This window comes from Charadrius vociferus, unplaced genomic scaffold (assembly GCF_000708025.1).
Source record: "Charadrius vociferus isolate BGI_N301 unplaced genomic scaffold, ASM70802v2 scaffold158, whole genome shotgun sequence".
In the NCBI taxonomy this organism is placed as follows: Eukaryota; Metazoa; Chordata; class Aves; order Charadriiformes; family Charadriidae; genus Charadrius; species Charadrius vociferus.
The window spans coordinates 5,497,163-5,517,441 of NW_009661372.1; the positions used below are offsets into that span (position 1 = coordinate 5,497,163).

At 40.6% G+C, this 20,279-nt stretch overlaps 1 long non-coding RNA gene across 1 annotated transcript in view; it reads left to right on the plus strand.

The window, feature by feature from the left end:
• The window catches only part of LOC104294229, a 21,740-nt gene extending 12,018 nt beyond the window's left edge, over window positions 1-9,722 (plus strand). The window contains exons 3-4 of the long non-coding RNA XR_717925.1: window positions 3,995-4,072; window positions 8,036-9,722. This is a non-coding gene — a long non-coding RNA (uncharacterized LOC104294229). The remainder of the gene's footprint in view (window positions 1-3,994; window positions 4,073-8,035) is intronic.
• Window positions 9,723-20,279: the final 10,557 nt, after the last annotated feature.

Genomic DNA, 20,279 nt, shown 5'->3' on the forward strand with positions numbered 1-20,279 from the left:
ACCACCACCCCACCCACCCCCCCCGCCCCAAAGTGGTTTATATGATAAAGAAGTTATCTGAAACTTCTCAAAAGGTGGTTGCTGATGTACTCATAGCAGTTGGTCTTCTTCATTAAGCTTATTGTTTGGAAATCCAGACTGCAGTTTAATCCAACTCCTATAAGTCTTGAATGCGACTTGATAAACAGGAATTCAGTTGAGGTCCATGTGGAGAAAAAAATATAGAAAAAGTAACTACTGGGGCTGTATTTCTTGCTTCTTCACCATAAAAACCTTAACAGGAGTGTGCTCATTTTACTAAGTTTAGCATGCCTTAAGTCTAAGGGTTTTTTCCCTCCTGATGGGTGTATCCGAATGTTTGAAAGATGCTCTTGGTGAGGAGGAATGAAGAGTGTGTAGTAAGAAATTAATTTTAGCCTTTTGATGTGACTGATACAGTAGATTTAGTCCAGCACTGTTAAAATCATTTTATGTATTTGTTGTAAAGCTGGGCAAAATTTGTGCTCCTTTACTATTGCTCTTAAAGAGAACATTGCTTAAAATGGAAGAATAGGCATTAGAGTTTTGAAATGCTGGTTAAACAGAGGCTTTGCAGTAGAAAAAAAGTTTCTCAGTTTCTTGGGCAGAGGAGAAAAGAAGATTCTACTCTAGAAATCCTTCTGGTTTTGAAAAAAAAAAAAAGTAGCAGTAAGTAGTTCTGGAGTCTGGATGCTGTAAGAGCTGGTAAATAGACTAGGCATTTATTTTCCTTCACCTTTGCTTTCTCTGATTTTTAATCGTAATTTTTATTATTTCTGTATGTTCAAGAGAGTGAAGGTGAAAGAACTGAAAACATATTCTTAATTGATCATAATTCCCTATTTCAAGTTGGCCTTAACGTTTCAGGCAGAGTTGCTTGTTGTTCTAAAACACAGACAGCACTTCCCAGATCAGTGGTTTTTTTTCCCCCTGACTTCTCAAAGTGGGAGTGAATGGTTTTGTGTATCACATGTTCTGCCAGGAAGGCAAGCTTCCAAGGGTAGTAGTGCTGTTAGTCAGATGTTTAGAGGTGATCCACTCTGATAATTTATGGATGAAGTTTACTAGCTTGATTTTTTTCCTGATGATTATCAAATACTGAGGCTATAAATTTGAGTCAGTATGGAACTTTTATGCATTGTATAGATTTGCAGTAGCTTTAGTTTTCAGTCCATCCTAAAGTTCTGCAATTCTGTTCTGAATCCTGACACTTTGGTTATTTAAGCCAAGCTTGTACTCACATAATAGTCACAGAGGAAGTACTAAGAAATGAAAATATGGTGTGTATCAATGGAAGCATTTATTTACAAGTGTTTGCTTCATGCTAACAGCTGGAATGTTGTAAGCCTTACATCCTACTCTGTAATGGAGCATTGCGTTGCACTTTTTCTCTCTAGATAGCTCATCTTGCAACATTAATATCATTTGTTTTGAGCTGCTGTAATTGACTAAAAGTTCTTTCTGTGTTTTTTCTAATACCCTAGTTATCAGTATATTTGAACATCTAAGTAGTTTCTGCATTTTATGAAGCATGTAGCACAGCAAGACATCCTTTTTTTTTTCCTCCTATTGGATTGTAGTAAGTCCTGAGCGGACTTTTCTACACCAGCATCTTTTTTTTCCATTCCAGAATCTTCCTCCACTTAGCCAGGATCCAAACTGTAATTCCCTGGCCTTTCAGCATTGCTCACAAGGCAGATACTTAAAGTCCTTTGGCTGCCCATTCAAGACTTTGGTACAGTTATAGCAGAATAGTTACTGCATATGGAGTAGGTCCACATGATCACTATCAACCAATATTGGCCATGGTAGTTGTTTTTGAAGAGACATTAAGAAAATTGGACATTACTGATTTTTTTTCTCCACAGAAGATTACTGGGAAAGATAGCTGGGGGGTTTGTGTGGGGTTGTTTGATGGTGATGGTGGTGGTTTTGGTCGGTTGTTTGTTCTTTTTTGGTTTTGGTGGGGGTTTTTTTTGGTTTTTTTTTTTTTTTTTTAACCCTGGAGCATAGTTGTGAGTATATTTTACAATTTACACCTTTTTCCTGCTGCCCCATTCCCAAAATCCACCCTGGGCTGCAGTCCCTCTAAGTTCTTATGAATGTAAGTTGAGGATCCTTTCTTTGTCATTTAACTTCACGCGCTTATTTTATTCCTATTAAGTTATTAATAGGGATGACAATGCCTATAGGCTAACCTGAATATATCTCAGACTACAAGGAAAATACAGAAGCTCATACTCATCATAATAAGTAATACTGTATTCTGATGCTTATTCCTTCCTCCTACAGGAAAATACACATTTTTGTATACTTTGCTGGTTTGAGCACGCATGGCCTGTGGTAGACCTGAACTGCTATCCCTGTTTCCCACCATGAGTTTTCATACAAAGAATCCGACTACACTATACTATAAAATCAAGGCATAGTTGTAAGATGGATAATCAGTGATTGTCAATAGCAACAGGAGAGCTCAGGGGTTACTTGATAACTTTCATTCAAGTGTCTCAAATATTCCATGTGAACATTAACTGATGAATTCACAGAGTGCCCTCTCCTGTGTATTAGTTATTCTATGTCAGCCATACCCAGAGAGCTTAACTGGGTTGTCTGAGATCATATAGTAATCTAGAATACAAAATAAAATCGGATGTTTTAAACATTAGAAAGCACTGTGGTTTGTACTGTGGAAAATCATGGGAGAGTGTATCAGAGCAGCACTGCCTTAGGCTCTGTGTTTTAAATTTCCCTCCTCTGTTTCCTACTTTATAGTAGAATTCAGGGTTTTCTCTTGGAAAAATGGCTCAAGCAATCCTCTGATAATTTCTCCAAGCTACATCTAGTACAGTTGTGACAACTAATAGTCAACATGCAACTGCACAGAAATGAAAACATTCTTCAGGTTTCAGTATAAATGCAATAGTAAGCAGGTGAGTAAAGCCATTCCACCAGGAATTTAAGTGACAAGGCAGGTTTTGATTCCCAAATTGAAAACAAGCTTGAATGGTGTGATTTATAATGTTCAGCTCAAAACATTGACAGTTTGACATTCAAGCATTGTGCAGAAAGAGTTCAGTCTCAAAACCCCAAAGGCCTAGTAGGCACACCCAGCAGGAAAATAAATTTAAGATCTTCAGAATCGTATGCAACTTGTACCTGACCACTTCATTGTTTAAGGAGAGCAAGATGAAGAAATGCTTCATCCTGAAGTTGACAAACTGAAGCACAGGAGTTTTCCAGTGCAGGTTCACCATAACTGAGGTGTATTAGTCCAGCATTTGTTCACTCTACCTTCCCACTGTACTCAGTGGCCAGCTTTGGATCTTACCCATTTTCCATAGTAAAATTTTCCCTTAGCAGTCATAGGCCAGTACCTTAACCATTAAATCCTGCTGCCAGCTATTTTATCCTATGTCTGTTATAATCTGTTGGAATTCCTTTAACATCTAAAATATAGGGTGCTAACACAGAATTATAGCTGTGTCAATGATCTTAGAAAGTAATAAGTTCTAGTTCATAGTTCATTGTGAAAGGATTATCAAAGGTGTGTTGCTCTTGTGTCCTGCAGTCATCAGCAAAGGTAATAATCTTCAATAAATAGTCTTTCACCAGTGACTTCTGGCAGAAGAGAATAGGCATGTGGTCTCACAATATCCTCAGTAAGTTTATTAGTACAGACATCCTCTTATACAAAATTTCTTAAAGAGATTTAAATAAAATCCGTCATGCGCTCATTTAAAAAGCCTGTTGAATGCAGATTGCCATAAACATTACAGTTGAAATACTCTAGGGACAGATCTTGTTGTCATGGGTACTCAAAAATATGTATGGAGCATAAACACAGCTAGATCTCTGGTCCAAGCTGACATTAGACTCTCATTTTTAGTACTGTGGTCTGTCACATGAACACCATTTCATTGCATTTAATGACTCTCTCTTTGTTAGTAAGAAATTATATATATTTATGTCACTACAGGTTTATCAACCAAGGTTAACGATTTGGGTAAGCCAGAAAATCTTTCCAACCAGCCAAGGGGATGGGGGATTTCCAAAGGTAAAGGTATTTATGTCATTTCTTTTGTCTAATAAATAGCCTACTAACATGAAAGTTTTCTGAAAAAAACCCAAACCCAACCAACCACTGAAAGTTCAATGGATTTTATTTTATGACTGCTTCAAGAGAGTAGCCAGCTCTCATGATTTCATCACGAGTCTCATGGTATTCTGTTTTTCTTAAAGCCTTGACTCCTTGAGCCAGGAAGTTAACTGAGAATTTCAGCTTTCATTTTAAAATTATGTTTTTAGCCTTTGGGCTTGCAGAAAACATGGACTCTTGCTGGCTACATACCAGAAAGAAAACATACTAATTTTCAAGAGCTCATATTTCTTAAGCCTGTCTCATGATTTTAAAAGCTTGACATCTGAGTATTGAATGCTTGATTTTGGCAATTCTCTTTTAGCAATGCAGACAAGAAAGTCAATGATAATGCAGAAGGAGGTGGTGCTGTTTTTCTTTTTCTGTTGTTAAGTCTTCTGCTTGTGCTTTACCTGGGTTGAGTAACAACCACACAAAGCAAGGCAGTTTTCATCTGAATTTGACAAGTACCCCAACATAAATGCAGAAGACGTGGCTTGTCAGGCAAGATTCTGTTATCATTGCTGGTTTGATAAATGTGAAACTGAATATGAAATTTGAGTATGAAAATATAACAGCTACTCAGAACCACAGAGTGTACATGGTTTATTTTTGTATTCCTTTTCGTTACTGACTCAAAATCTGGGGAAAAAAATGGCAGGTAAATAAAGGAGAAAGCACATGGAAAATTGTTTTGATTAAGTTTCAATTGTTACCTAGACTCCAGCTCTCTGTTAACAAAACTCTGCTGTTCTATCTGGATAACACTATTATTTTCCCCACTTTTTCTTTATAAAGGAACTTCTAAAATTTATAGCTGGGCTATTTGCAGTCTGCTATTCCCAGACTCATGTGCCAGCATGCCAATTTTTAAATTAACATATATGGTAGTACTGCCATTCTTAACATTTGAAGTATTTTAAAAGTTCAGCTGAGTAGGCTGATAGCAATGCCAGTTTACAATGAATGTGCTATATATGTCATACTCACATTAAATTAATTTGCTAATTTTATGAATCACCTGTATGTTAACTAGATGATTTTTATTTAAATTTTTAAGCTAGCAGCTCTTAGTAAGTTGTCATTCATCATTAAACAAAGTTGCTCCTGAAACACAGGAATGATGCTCGGAACTATGTGCAGCATAGTTAGTAACAATGCTGCATTATATTGGATTTATGAATAGCCATGCTTTTATGCTGTATGTAGCTTAAAAAAAAAGTTTATCAAAAGGGGTTATTGTTTCTCAACTACTCAAAAATGTTATACTTTTTTCCTTTAAAGTGGTTGGATCCTTGCTTTTTAAATGCGATGCATTTTTTCTAGCCTTTATGTAATTCTTCAAAAGATATTTGGCATATGCTTACAAAGACCAGTTTTTAGAACTAGCTCCAAATTTTATTTCACAATTGATCTTCAAAAGCCACTTGAATATTAACTGCATGCAATCTAACTTCCAGCAGACTATCAGCCTTAACAGAAACTGGGTGTCTTCAGAATCTAATTTTTTTCATCCATCTTATAAAGTTAATCAGCGTAAATTTCTGAAGAAGGCTGCAGAAAGTGCTCAGTCCTTCAGCTCAACAGTTTTATGTACTCAGTGTTAACCAGCTTGAACTACTGAAAGAATAAAGTAAAATTAATAGATTTTTTGAAACTCTTATTTCAGATAAAAGTGCTTTTTTTGTTTTCATGCAACCAACAAATATAAAAGGATATGTTTCTTAAACACAATTTATTTCCAGACCTAGAAGGGTCATATGGGACTTTTTATCTTATGATTGTATGGCAGAATTTCAGGACTGAGATTGTTTTCACAGCTGAAAAGGAACTGCCCAACACAATGCGTTTGGAAATTTGCCCAGACCTTTGGTCTGTGTGGTGTGCCTGTTTGCATGTGTAAGTTTCTAGTTTTCTTCTCATATCCTGTAATGATACACAAGTAGCAAATTTAGTCAACAAAAAAGCAAAAATACTATCATGAGGATGGAATTTTCTGGAGTCCTGTGAGGAAACATGTTTGTGCAGTCAGTAAAATATAACTATTTTTACATTCTGAAATTGTATCTTGCAAAATCCCCAGTTTGGCTTTAGGAAAAGCAAGGTATGTTTCTACTCCTTTTTCTTCCCCTGGCTTGAAGAGTTCTTCTGCATACGTACTGATCGAAGTCTGCTCAGTTTCTCCATTTCTGTTGCCCTGAAGGGAAAGGGATTTTACTCTGTGTTCAGTCTGAAAACTGCTCCTGGCTGCATGCAGTGGAGAGCCCCAGGGGCAGTTCATCTACCCAAAAGCAGAACTTATCCTGTAAAGTGTGATAAGGACAGTGGGAGAGCCATGGGGTCGCTTCATTCCCAGCACAAGTAAATGTAGCAAATAGGGACATTCCAGTGAAAATTATGGCTTTGAAGAGCCAGGAAAGGAAAATTGCTGAAAATTGCACTTTCTTGGTAGTTGTGAGACTGCTATGCGTTTAATTCCTAATTCAGAAATTCAAAACTCTCACATTAGAAAAATTGAACTTGGAGAAGATAATTTCAATTTCTTAAACAAACTAAAAGCAATCTGCTTATACAACAAACATATCCCAAGCAATAAAAGCAATAAAACATCTTTACAATTCTGATCTATAAAACACAAAGCCCCCAGATTTTTTCCATAACTTACAATATATTACCAGCTAAACAAATTCTATTTTTTAAGGTTCCACAGTGACATACCATCAGCAAAGTACTTTAAGCACATGCTTAGCCTTTGGGCTTCCCTCTGAGGCTTAAACTGAAACATATATTTAAATGCTTTGCTGAATAAGCATAGACTTCAGCCAGTGAATGGTTAAGTATGGTTAATGAAAACCTATCTGAGGCAGCTGGCTGACATGGCACACCATCTCCTTATATGTCCAGAGAGAAGTAATACACTACAGTGTCTTTAGAGCACTCTTTTCAATGAAGTACTGTAGGAAAGTCACTTATTAGTGTATGCTGGCTGCTTAAGCTGTAAGGTGTTTAAAAGATGAGAGGTCTAAGCTGTAGAAGGTTCTCTTAATAATAAGATGATCTTTCATGACTAAGATGCACTTTTCTGTTGAGGGCCAAGTGGAGCCACAACATAGAGCTTGGAGGTTAAAAAAAACAAGCAAACAAATCAATTTGATGGTAGAAAATACCATTAACATTAGTTTTTTGATTACCCAAGTTAGTACATTTTCAAAGGAGCTCCGTGCCATCTGTTGATTTGCGGCCATGAATTTTGCATTCACGACACTGAGACACTGTGTCTGCCTTCTGTGCTTCATGTGTGCAAAACAGGTATTTGCTCATTTTCAGCCATGTTTATGTGCCAGAACTACTGCACACACAGCACCTGCAGGTGCAGTTTTAGACCTGAGCTGTCCCAGCTCTTATGAGGGGCGCAGAAATGTCTTCGTTTGGAAGGAGTGAGAAAAATAATTTTGAGGAATAGTGTTAGGATGCCTAACTGGTGGTGAGCTGCAGAAAGGGTTGTGACTCCATAGTTTCTTCTCCTGTAACTTTGCTGGATGGTTGGGTTCTCCCCAGCACCAACAAATGTCCAAATTCCCCCAGTTCATCAGTGGGGGACAGTTGTTGGCTCAACGATTTTGCATTTTGGCTGCTGCGACACACTCATTCTTCCCCAGCTGAAGAGGATTCCTTCCTCAGATGCTGCAAGGCTTGTCTGGTGTTTAAAAAATCCTTTGCTCTCTATGGCATTAGTATTTACAGTTGATTCAGTCATGTTTAGTAGATGTTTTCTTCTGAACCCAAGCTAGGGAACTATGGAAAGCTTAGGATAGGAAAAGAGAGGACCCCACCGAACAGACTTCACAAAGCACAGCTAATACTGTTTTTTCCTCTCCACAGGGAAGTCTCCCCATCTCGAAGGAAGTAAATCGCAAGAAGAAAAGTGAGGCGGAAGAAGCATGCCTGGTTCCAGTAAATGGCTATGGACACCATTTCATCAAAATCAATCACCCCTACTCTTTTTAATCATAATTTCTCCATTTGTATTACATATGGTGTATGGGTTTGATGAGGTCATGGTGTCATATATTGGGAATTGTTTCTGTGTATATCATCAAGTGTAAGAAGAAACTATGGGACTCTGAGCCTTGCTTTAGAGAATAACAGTGGACAAACGTGTACCATAAAAAATAGTTTTTAACATTCTGACTCAAGCGAAAGCTCTCAGAATTTCACACTGTGAATCCATGTTTACAAACATTACAGGTGGGCCCTCAGGCCTGGTTCTACCACAGCAATGTCTTCCACTACTCAAACTCCACTGCTCACACACTACTGGTAAACCACTCTCTCCATTTCCACCATCCCGAACTGCTTCTTGCAGAGGCTGAGAGTCCCCCTTTTTTTTCATTTAGATGTAACAAGCCTAGTAGTTTATTTTCATCGATTGTCTGTATATCTCTATATTTTACCCATGTACTCTTTTGATGTATAGAAGTAGTATGAAACTCATGGTTTCCTTGTGGTAAGTGATTGTGATGCTGCCACGGGATTTGAGACACTGATGAATGGTGCTATTTTGGACTTTAAATATGCTCCTTGGCAAGGTAGCTCTGATGGAGTTATTTTTTATTTCCATGTTCTGAGAAGGTGTTGGTACTTTGTTTTTCTGAATGTTGTTCTTTAGACTGGACTGACTTGTTTACTTGTGTCTTCAGTGTGGCTTTCTTATTCAGTGCTGTAGGTGAGTAACTACTTATAGTGTACAAGTGAGGAACTGATTCCCTATCAGGGTCCACTCACAAACATGCAGTTATAGTGGGAGCAATCACAAAACTGTAATTTACGTAAAATCTCCTTTCTGACTCCTATCCACCTAACGGAGGAAGACAAGCAATAATTTTCCACCAACCTCTCAAAATCTCTTTTGAGTTTTGTCTTTTTTTTTTTTTTTAAGCCTTTTTAAAGAAGGGACAAGTTTTAATGTCCCTTCGAATCCATAAAATAGGGGATATAATAAGAAAAACACTGCAAATTCTGGGAGGAGAAGTCCTAAAGGGGAAGAGTACATTTCCACGGTACTGTTAACATGTGGACTTTACATTTTTGTTCTTGCTCCCAGACTACTATCAATACAAGACAACACAAAACACAAAACTAAACAGAATCATCTACTCATGGAGTGTTGTTGTGTTAGACACAGTCTGAAAGCCCACCTTAATTTTTTATATAACTGTCTTTTAGCTCTTCCTTTTACAGGGCAGGCCTTGTTCTGAACTGTTTTAGCTTCTGACTGTTAAATACAAATGCATGCACTGCACTTCCTAGATTTCTTTCCTTTCCCTATCTTCTGTATCCCTTTTCTTGTACATTTTATTTTCCAATAGATTAGATATGTCTACTGTGCTGTATATATAGCAAGAAGTAATATTCAGCAGTTGTGGCATTTATGTATAGTTGCAGTTGTGTACTGCTGAAAACGCAGGCTTTTGTAACAATGTGATCTTTAATAATGCACTACAAGTACCCAATGTATTTTAGCTATTTTAGTAGGATTTGTTCAATAAATATGCAAGCTCTAAGGGTAGCTGTGATGTCTCTGTTTCCTTATTGCAATAAGGTGAGGGCTCCTTTTCTGTTTGTTTGCACCTGTTCTTTACGTGACTTCTGAGGGTTTTTGGGGGGAAATATCTGGTGAAGTAAAAGGTGATTCCTTCTGTTGTCTGCTAAACAATAGCTATTAAGATAACCTAAATGCCAGACCTGGATCTGGGAAATGATAGCTGCCGGACAATGGTAGTCATGTACTTTGCTTTCAAGACTGCTGGGTGGCTGGGTCAGACACAACACTTGATGCCATTTTTAGTAATCCCAGGAGGAGACGGGCTGTGCATGGCAAATACAATATACTTCATTTTCCACCTCTGATAAACTGAATTAAAAGGCTGTTTTTCTAGCATGTGTAATATAGTTTAAAAGAACGTTGATACAGTCCTCTCTCTAAAAACACTTTTATTGGGGGAAAAAGTAATCATAGAATCATAGAATGGTTTAGGTTGGAAAGGACCTTGCAGATCATCGAGTCCCACCCCCCCTGCCATGGGCAGGGACACCTCCCACTAGACCAGGTTGCCCAAAGCCCCGTCCAGCCTGGCCTTGAACACACCCAGCGATGGTGCCTCAGCAACCTCTCTGGGCAACCTGTTCCAGTGCCTCACCACCCTCAAAGTGAAAAATTTCTTCCTAATGTTTAATCTAAACCTGCCCTCTTCCAGGTTATGTCCATCTCCCCTCGTCCTGTCACTACATGCCCTAGTAAAAAGTCCTTCCCCAGCTTTCCTGTAGGCCCCCTTTAGGTACTGGAAGGCCGCAATAAGATCTTCCCGGAGCCTTCTCTTCTCCAGGCTGAACAGCCCCAACTCTTTCAGCCTCTCCCCATAGGAGAGGTGATCCACCCCTCAGATCATCCTCGTGGCCCTCCTCTGGACACACGTTTTAGAACATATATTGTTTTCATTTTAGCATCAAAAACAGATAGAGCAGCATCCTTTAAAAAAGCCAAGCAGTGACCTACCAATTAATACCAGATGTAGGTCTGCCCCTGAAGTTTTCCAGTCATGAGACCAAATGATTGCAATTCCATATGCCCTGACTGTCTGTCCCACTAAGTGAATGCACACGGGGACTGAGTTTGGTTTGATGACTTCAGGTGTATCACAGAAAACTGTCCATGCACACACAGCACCTGATCCAAACGGCCACCGATCTCACCGTAGGAAACACAACAGACAGCAGTGTATTTGGGCTAGTGCTAACTCTCTGGTGAGAAAGCAGTTTTATCTATCTACAGGATATGTATATCCATATAGACATTAAATATATACATGTCTATATACCAAAGGAAATTATGAGAAACAGTCAACAGAATTACAGCAATGATTAACGGACCTTAAATTTTTAACGTGTGGTCCACTGGCTTTGGGAAGTAAGTGAACCATTTCTTAAAAGGATATCAAAGATGATTAAAAGGCCTTTAAATCCCAATCCTATTGTTAGTAATATTTAAATTGGCTACACAAGAAAAGCTTTTAAAGCTGAAATATTTAGAAGGGTTGCACACTCCTTTGCAACTTGCAGCTGCTGAAATAATGAGCGCTTGACCTTCAGCACTGGTTTTTAATTTTTACAGCAACATGCCACATTTCAGTAAAAACGTAAGGGTCTGTGGATTAGGGTCTTTGATCAAACTAAGACAAGTGAAAAGTCATTCTTGGATACCACAAATAACAGGTATTTTTTTTAATAATAAACACAAAGGACTCCTTACTGTGTAAAACTACTTTTAATATGCTAACATTCTAGAGACTGAAATGTGCCAAAGATGATTTCATATACATTATGATTAATAGAGTCTTCCTAAATAGGCAAAGGTAGCATACACTTTTGCATCAGCCATAGTGTGTGGCATGTATGTAGTATCAGCGCCATAAGATTAAAAAAAAAAGAGAAAAATGTACAGACTGACCATGCCCAAAAAAAAAAGGTATGGTCATTTTAAGGAATGCCCCTGGGATTTCATACATGTCTTTCATGTAATGCTCCATGAATCATCATTCTTAGACATGTTTTGAAAAAAACTATAGAGTTTGACTGTCTGAGGCATTAGCTGTGTGCATCACGTGTTCTCTCCTGTCCAGTGTACATACAATACTCCCTCGTGCATAGAAGGGGTTGGGGTGAGCAGTGTGCTTTGCATCCCTACGTGAGGGCTCGGGGTTGGGGAGCTGGGGAGGAGGCTGGGAATCTATCCCAGCTCTATGCTCGACGCAGCTACGGCACAAGCAAACTTTGCCACATCAAGAGCAAAGGTGAAAGAAGTTTTGCTGTTCTCATCCTTGGGACGGCAACGTTTAGTTTTGCCTATGGCACAAAGAGACCTTGAGTTGGATCTGAGAATCAGCAATGTAAAAGGCGATCTAGAGAGGTGGTGGCGGGGCAAGGGTGGGGAATAGAGCAGGTACCAGTGCTTCTCAGGGTGGCAGCGAGGTTTCCTTTAGCTGGAAAGTTGATTAAAACAATTGGGGAAAAAAAAGCAGTGTATGTGTCCATCAGTCAGCTGATACAGTACAGCATGACGAGCCGCCTTTTTAACCCCCTCTTAAGTAATTATTTGTGTAATAGAAAGGCGACTGAGAGTATTTTTAAAGCATTACAGTCACGTAGATTGATCCAGGAAATGTTGACTCTAACTGCAAACCTTGTAATAATGTATCATGGAGTATCTGGCGAACCAATCCTTGTCCCTCAGCAAATCAAACAAGAAAAAAGCCACAGGTGAATTCCACAAAATAGGAGTAATGATGGGTACCTGTTTTTGACAAAGCATCTTAAGATATGCAGATAAAATAATTCATTAGGAACTAGTTATTATTACCTCCTATCATCACATTTTAAATGAAAAGTAGAGCAGAACACCATGTGTTATCCATTAAATTCCCTGCATAGTTAATTACCAAATGAAGAAAACATTAACCCTTACACTTTGGAGCTTGCACTGCCAACAACATCCTGAGGAGGTGGGTTAAAAAAACTGATTCGTATTCATAAGTTTATTCAGTGGAACTTAGCTAAATTCTGTCTGCTTGCATATAAAACCTATGCAAAAGAACAGTAACAGTTTTAAATCAACATTACTTTAATGCCAGACTCCAATTAAATAGACTCCAATTAAATTTCCACTATTAAAGCTATATTACCATATTACAAAAGAAAAAAAAAATCAATATTGCAGATAAGAAGTTCAAACTCAAAAAGCAAATTTAAATAGAACGAAAATGAGCCCAGATCTGTCTCAACAGCATAATGTTCCTGTGAAAAAAAAAAAAAAAAAGGCAAACATGATACTGGAATAACCTGGAGTATAACCAGCAAGCCAAGTGAGGTAATAGTTAGCACTACTCAGCATTGGCAAGGCTACAGCTGGAATAAGATATCTTACTTGGGCACCCCAGCTCAGAGAAGATGGGTGCCCAGTGGCAAGAGTCCAGGGTAATGCAGCAAGTGCGGTCCGAACGAGGGCAGAGAATGTGTCCGACGGGGAGTGACCGAGAGAAACAGGTTGGTTTAGTCTGAAGCAAAGCTAACAAACTGCTCTTTGAGGAGGTAGAGTGAGATAGTCTTCAGTGTCATAAAAGAGGTTGAGGTAATACCTGGAAATCTGGAAAAGACTTTCAGAGGTGGAAGGCTAGGAATGCGCTCCAGTAGGGTGCCAAGGGAGAGGCTGTGTGATGTTAATCTTCTGAGATCTTTCAGAACAGATTGGCAAATATCTGTTATTTGTGTTACACGTAACTCAAAGACAGATGATCCTATCATGAAGTAATGATAGACTAGAATCAGGAATTTCTGCCTTTTTATGGCTTCCTAAAAACTTCCCTGGCAAACACAGTGTGGCCCCATACATTTCCAAAAACATCCAGACAAGACTACCATTCCCCACCTACCTTTGACTCGTGCTGCAGACTGATTCTAAGGGGGCTATGGGCTATGAGACCCCTTCTTGTGGTCCCTCGCATCCCTGTTTTCTAAGGTTTGTTAGAGTTCTGGTGAAGTAAAAGACAGAAATACAGGAATTTACATGGGCTGTGCTGCTACAGCCATGAAAACATGAGTAACTTACACTCTAGTTGAGAGAGAGGAAAGACCAGGATTTAAAAAAAGAGACATGGAGAGCATATAGCCAGCAATTAAGGGGAAACAGGAAATGTGGAAGTTGTGCCTGCCTAAGCTTAAGCTTGAGAGGTGGAAGCTTTGCAGAGACAAAACATGAGTATTATACTCCAATTTGCAATAGACAGTTTCCATTTCAGAGACAGAGCTCTGAAACACCTTGTTGAAAACATGCAGGAAGCAAACTCAATTTTACAGGACAGTCGCGGATGCTTTTTCTCCCCGCATTTTGTGAGTGGGGAGCTGCAGGAGAGGAGGCAGGCTGGCAGTCCCACCAGGAAAAGATGCAGAGGAGATGAGACTCTTGGCCAGCAGTGTGGAGAGCGGGGGCATGCCGTGATGCCTCAGCTGTGCCTGGTTAGCCCAGGTTGGGCCTCAAGACCCTGGTGTTGCCCTTGCCCATGGACATAGAATCGTAGAATTGTCTAGATTGGAAGGCACCTTTAAGATCATGGAGTCCAACCATCGACATGCCTGGCAACGTTCACACAACAGCCACCATGGTGAGACCCGTGTCTCTAGTCCCAGGCTAAGTGGGGGAATGCGGTAAAACGGAGCAGATACACCATAGTTTGCATCCTCCTGAAAAAACAAGTCCAATATTTGGATACTCAAATACTGCCTACCTATGCTGCAGAATAAAGAAGAAAATTAATCCTGCATTTATAGTTTAATTGCTACATAAACATAACCTAAAATCATCAGGTAACCTACTAGTGTGCTGACAGTCCCAACTGCCTACATCTATTCATCTGAACCATTTTGCAAGTGCATTCAGGGCTCTGAGCTACCATCTGTCTGTCAGGGTACGGCCAGAGCTCAAAGTGCTGTGTAAGCTGGTGTAAATTATCTCAGGAAGCAGTGTAACTGCAAAATCAGCACTGCTTTAGAAAAAAAAAAAAAAAAGTCAGAAGGATGCTCTGGCTCTTTGTGCATTCATTTCTACCTTAACCTTTCTGATATTGCCTGAGCATGTTAGCTTAATCCCGTCAATTTGTAACATAAATTACCTTTCAGAGCAGCTTAGCTCTATTCCTGCTCTGAAGGCTCCAATTTGGTGTTTTAAGTTGTGTGTTTAAAGTCTTCACCCTGTATGCCACTTGGTGCATGCTGCTTTTCAAAGCTCTCAACTCCTTGTGACTCATCTAATATTTTCCAGCTGCTGATTCCAGAGGAAGAGATGTGACCCAACAGCTGATGTTTTATACAAAGAAAGAGTATCCTGTTTGCACAGTACTGTTTCAGATTCATATTGCACGTGTCTGAAGTTAAACACATGAATCTGTTCAGACAGATGATTGTATTATTGGGAAATTTGCTTTATGTAACTTAGAACAGATCCTGAAAGTAGGGAGCAGCAGGGACTTCTTTCTTCCAAGACACAGCCTCAAGATGAAAGTGCTGAGTGGGTTTCTCATGCATTTTTTCATGTATTCTCTGGTGGGTTTTGCAGTCTCGAGTCTTCAGTTAATCTCAACAGATTCCCATTAACAAATATCAGAACCCAGAAGGTACTCTGTGCCATGATTTCTCTTTTCAACACCTCATCTTGCCAAAAGCTACGTTTCTTAGTTGGAAATTTCAGTCCGTTTTCCACTCCCATTAAAGTTCTCTGTACCCATCCACTCAAGACTTACCATTGACCATCCAACTTTCTATAACAAAACTACTGGGCAGCAAGTCCTAGAGGCTGCTAAGTTTAGGACTAGACTGCTGCAGGTTTATGGCTATATCTAGACATACTTCCCCACCGGTTGTGCACTCAGTCACATCACTGCCCGTACTGACAGCTGCACGAGTGTTGCTAGAGTAAAGTGCGCCAGCGGGCTCTCAAAGCAGCCTTGTCTCTGGAGGTTTCATTTCCCTGTGAGTCATCCTGGCTTGGTCACTTTTTCCTCACCACCGTTTGCTTGGAGGTGAGCTTCTGCCCATGAGTCACTATAGCGCGACTGTAGAGCCCCGTCTGGTGACGTCCCCTGGGAGGCTCCTGAGCCATAACGTTTCCAGCACAGACTTCAGTTGGCTGTTCCAAACCACCTGTAGCCTCTAACAAATTCGCAGTCTATTTGCTCTCTTTTCAAGCCCAACAAATTCTCGGTGTTTCCTCCGTAGCCCACTGGAGCTGGCAGTGCTGTGCACAGGAAGGTTGTGTGAGGACAGGGCTGTATGGGGCAAAAACACCCTCCAAAAAACAGAAAGGGGGAGGAGGGTATAAAAAGGATGCCTGAACATTGCATTTGTAAATAAACAGCAGTAAGCTAAGTGTAGCGGCAGGAAACATTTCTGTCGGATTCTGGAAAGCTAACCATGGCAGGAAACGGTTATGCGAACTGCAAAATTGCTACTATTTAAAAGTGCACTTTGATCAACAGAGCGAGAAAAGATGTAGTTCATGCTTTTCACTCTGAAATACAGCAATTTGAGAAATTTGAGAAAGTTCTTTTCACTGGGGAGCCCTGAGTTAGCAGGCTTGCAATTTGCTGTAATTGGTAAAGCTCACAGAATTGCCAGATCACACATGAGAGCAGAGTTAAAAACAGGGCACTTCCCCGAGTTTCATTTGTTATTCGTTGTTTTGCTGAAGGTTCTGTCACCTAAAGTCAGAAAGGAGGAGCTGGGCACCAGCAGGGGGGTGCACAGCTGTGTGTGCCACATCCCATCTTGCCCAAGCCCGATGCTACACCTCTCCACTTCGCCAGTTCCCTCTGCCTAAAGGGTCACGAAGAAGCAAGTCCTGGTGACAGGAGCCCGTGCCTAGCAGCTGTGTGAATCAAATAACCCACCCGCATCCCCCAGGTATATTTGATAATCCGTGACAATATAGCACACAGTGTCCTGAGGCTGGGGAGAAGCTTTCTGAAGGAAAATGAGAGGCGTGGGGTTACCCCAGTTCCTGAAAGCAAGATGGGCAAAGATCTGGAAGGTAGGGAATGACTCCCTGTGACAGAAAAGAGGGATCTTAATCAAATCCTTTTTTATGATTAATGGTATCTATCCTAATTTCCAAGAAATTGGGTAGAAGGAGAATCCAAGAACACTGTGTGCCTAAATTACATGCCAAAACACCGGGGATGTTGAAACCGTAAGCCATCCGTCTGATCTCACACAACTGTAAATCCTGAGCTATTCCACTGTAGTTACTTGGCTGGGCAAACACGATCAAAATCAGGTTCACGGGGTTGACACAAATCTTTTGATGTACTTGCGAAGCAGACATCTGAGCTGGGTGACTGAAACCACGTAGTTCAGCTCTCACAGTCTGGACGGTGTCACTGACCGTGTTTCACAGACACACAGGTTTCGAGCGCAAGGGTACGACTGCACTCGGTGATGGTGAACCTCCCTCGGGTGGGCTCTGCCCACTCACACCACCCCTGTCCTTCTCCCTCCCTTGGGCTGCTGAAAGGTGAACCTCAGGTTTTATCTGCTTTCTGGGGCGCTTGGCTACTACTGACCAGACATTAAAGCTTTTCATGCATTTTAAGTGAGGCCACCAGTCTAATGGTTGATGGTTTTCTTTTATTATCAAGGTGATTGTGCTGTGATGTTCCCTCTTCAGAGACTGCTGCGCTCTGGTGTGGATGAATGGCATGAACCACAGCAATTCTTCTGCTGGGACACTTTGGGACCTGTGAGTCCAATCCACACTTAATCATTTATCGAGCACTTCTTGGGATGGGGAATAATTTTGGACTGATTTAGGGATTACGGCCCAGAGAAAGGAGTCATAACACAGGTTCCCTGAAAACTCATTTTCCCCAGCTGTTTTAAAGGGCTTTGCACTGCTCTAACGTGCTTGAGAGGTAAAGACAACCTGGGACTGGCATCGAGAACGCGTCTTTGTTCTGCTGGGCCACAAGGAAGGCACGAGGGGGACACAACTGTCTTCTCTTGTAGTAATTCCTGCCTGGGCCCTGCTACAAAGTCAATACCTTTCTATTTTGCACTCCTGCCTATTGTATTTGTAAACATTAATCTCAGAAATGTGAACAGCAGTTGGACATATATATCATGATGAAAACAGGCAACATCTTGTTTGTGGATACTGCAGTAACATTATGCTCAGTGGCAGGTAAGGTTCGTTCCTACTTCTGAAAGTCACGCGACTTTTTTTTTTATTATTTCAGGCTGGTACATGTCAACCCATTTCAGAAAGCTGAGCTTCCTTGTATCTCTCCATATTACACATGAAGCACCAAACCTATGACCAGACCATCCCCATAAGCATTAACTCTCTCTTGAGATGATACAGTGCCATTAAGTAACTGATAGAATATTTACCTGTGTCTTTTTTTCCCCCTTTGGAGAATAACAAACTATTTTGTGGTTGACCTTTAAGTCTTAAACCCCAGAACACGCTAAGAAATGTGTTAAATTAGGAATATCATGCAAACCCAAGAAAAACATTTCCCCAGAGGCCTCACAGCAATAAGAAACTATTGCGGATGGGCAGGGATGTTCCTTTCAGAACATATAATTTCAACACTCTAGCCCATATAATAAGAGCATTCAATCATTTTTGACACTACAATGAACAAACTATCCATAGTCAGGGCAGTAGGTACATCTGAGGCAAAATATGTACTTAAAACAGATGAAATTGCTGCATTTTAGACAATTTTTAGCACTACCATTCCTAAAGCAAACTACCAGGAGCAGGATGGTAAACATCACGCTCTCCTGCACTTTGGGAAACCCCCTTTGGGACAACGCAGACAGCGGGCCAGAGTTTTGCTGGATTATAAATAACCAGATTTGGCCTGGCTCTCTTGCGGATTATGCAAGTTCAGTGTGGAAGAGGAAAGCGGATTAAGGGCTTCATGTTGCCTATTTCTGAGCCAGGAGTTTGCTTTTACAGTACAGGCAGGAGGCAAAGGAGCAGGACAGGAATGACGGCTATCCCTCTGGGACAGCTACAGAACAGGTCCTTTTTGGTAATTCGGGATCTTAGAGGGCCCAGACTAGTGTGCGGTACCCTGCGGGTGTGTCAGTGTGCCAAAGAAGCTCAAGGCCACATCAGGCACCTTTCATTTGCGCCCGAGAGAGGGGTGACCTCTGAAATGGCTCTGGGTAGCAATCAGCTTCTTACTGACAGTATTTTGGAGGCGTGTATTTCTGGCTAATTGGGACCACACTATTCACTTTCGATCTGGCAGGCCTCAACTTGTACTACCCCAAAGTACACGATTTCCACGCCAAGCCTGTGTCACAAACTTTTTTTTTTATTATTATTTATTTGTTTTCTGATTTCATTCCCATTTCCAGAATGATACGTGGGCGCTACTGAAAAGAAAGCAAACAAAAAGGAAGAAGTAGGTCAGAGAAACTACTGCATCCAACGCAGCCAGAACTCCCTTATCTTCTACTAGTTGCTAAAAATATCTTCTTTTTTTTTTTTCCCTATGAAACAAAATTATTTTTGTCACTGTCTTGAGCCATGGCATTTGCAGTGGTATGCACCTCACGGTGCCAATCTGAACAGTCATGTATGTCCAGTGCCATGCTATTTTCTTGATTTATTGCCGTATTCCCCAGCACTCATAAGAAGTAGAGAGAAAACCTGATAGTGAAGGAGCAACATGTCCCAGCTTGGTATCTGACCTGCGCAGCACTCTCTGAGCATTCACAAAAATTATTCACTGCAATAAAAGCGCGCACTTGTAAAACCAGAGTTAAAATCCCTGAGGGAGAAAGTTAATGGCTGCACCAGAAGAAGCTATTCCCCATCACCAGCACACCCTTGCCTCTTGCTGCAGAAGAGCCAGGAGGATGCACGGTGGCTGCCCCCCGCCTAGCAACTGTTTCAGATGCTGTGAGAGGTGGGTGTGCTTAAGTCCTTCAAAGCCGTAGTTCCTGATACACCAGTGGAAAAAGCTGTTTTTGAAAATGTAGCTTTAACTTTTCTTTGCCTCCTTTTTACAGTTGTAAGTGGAGATAATACTGATTATTAGGTTTTGCAACATGAGAGGAACCAGGGTTCTCTGAGGACAAGTTAAAAATGTGCATTAAAAAGAGCACAAAGGCCAGAGCGTGACACTAAAAAAAGTATGGGAAACTGGTCAAGTTCACTGATTTCTTATGCAAACTAAGGCAAGTCACCATGTGTCAGATCTAAAACAAAAATAACAAAAAAGAAGAAGAAGAAAAGAAACCACCCACAGGTTCCATATTGGAGCATACTTTTTGGCACTCCAAATGTGTAACCCCCATCGCACCCTGCCTCCCGCCACTTCATGGCCCATTTGTGTTACACCTCCTCTGTAAAACACACTACCTTCACCCTTCATGGCAGTGCTGCAGGGACACCTTAGTGACTGTGAAAGACTAAATGCATGGTGATCTGACTCATGAAAGTATGAAAGATGCATGCAATGGTTGCTGTTATTCCTTTCTGCACACTACTACTACCATGATT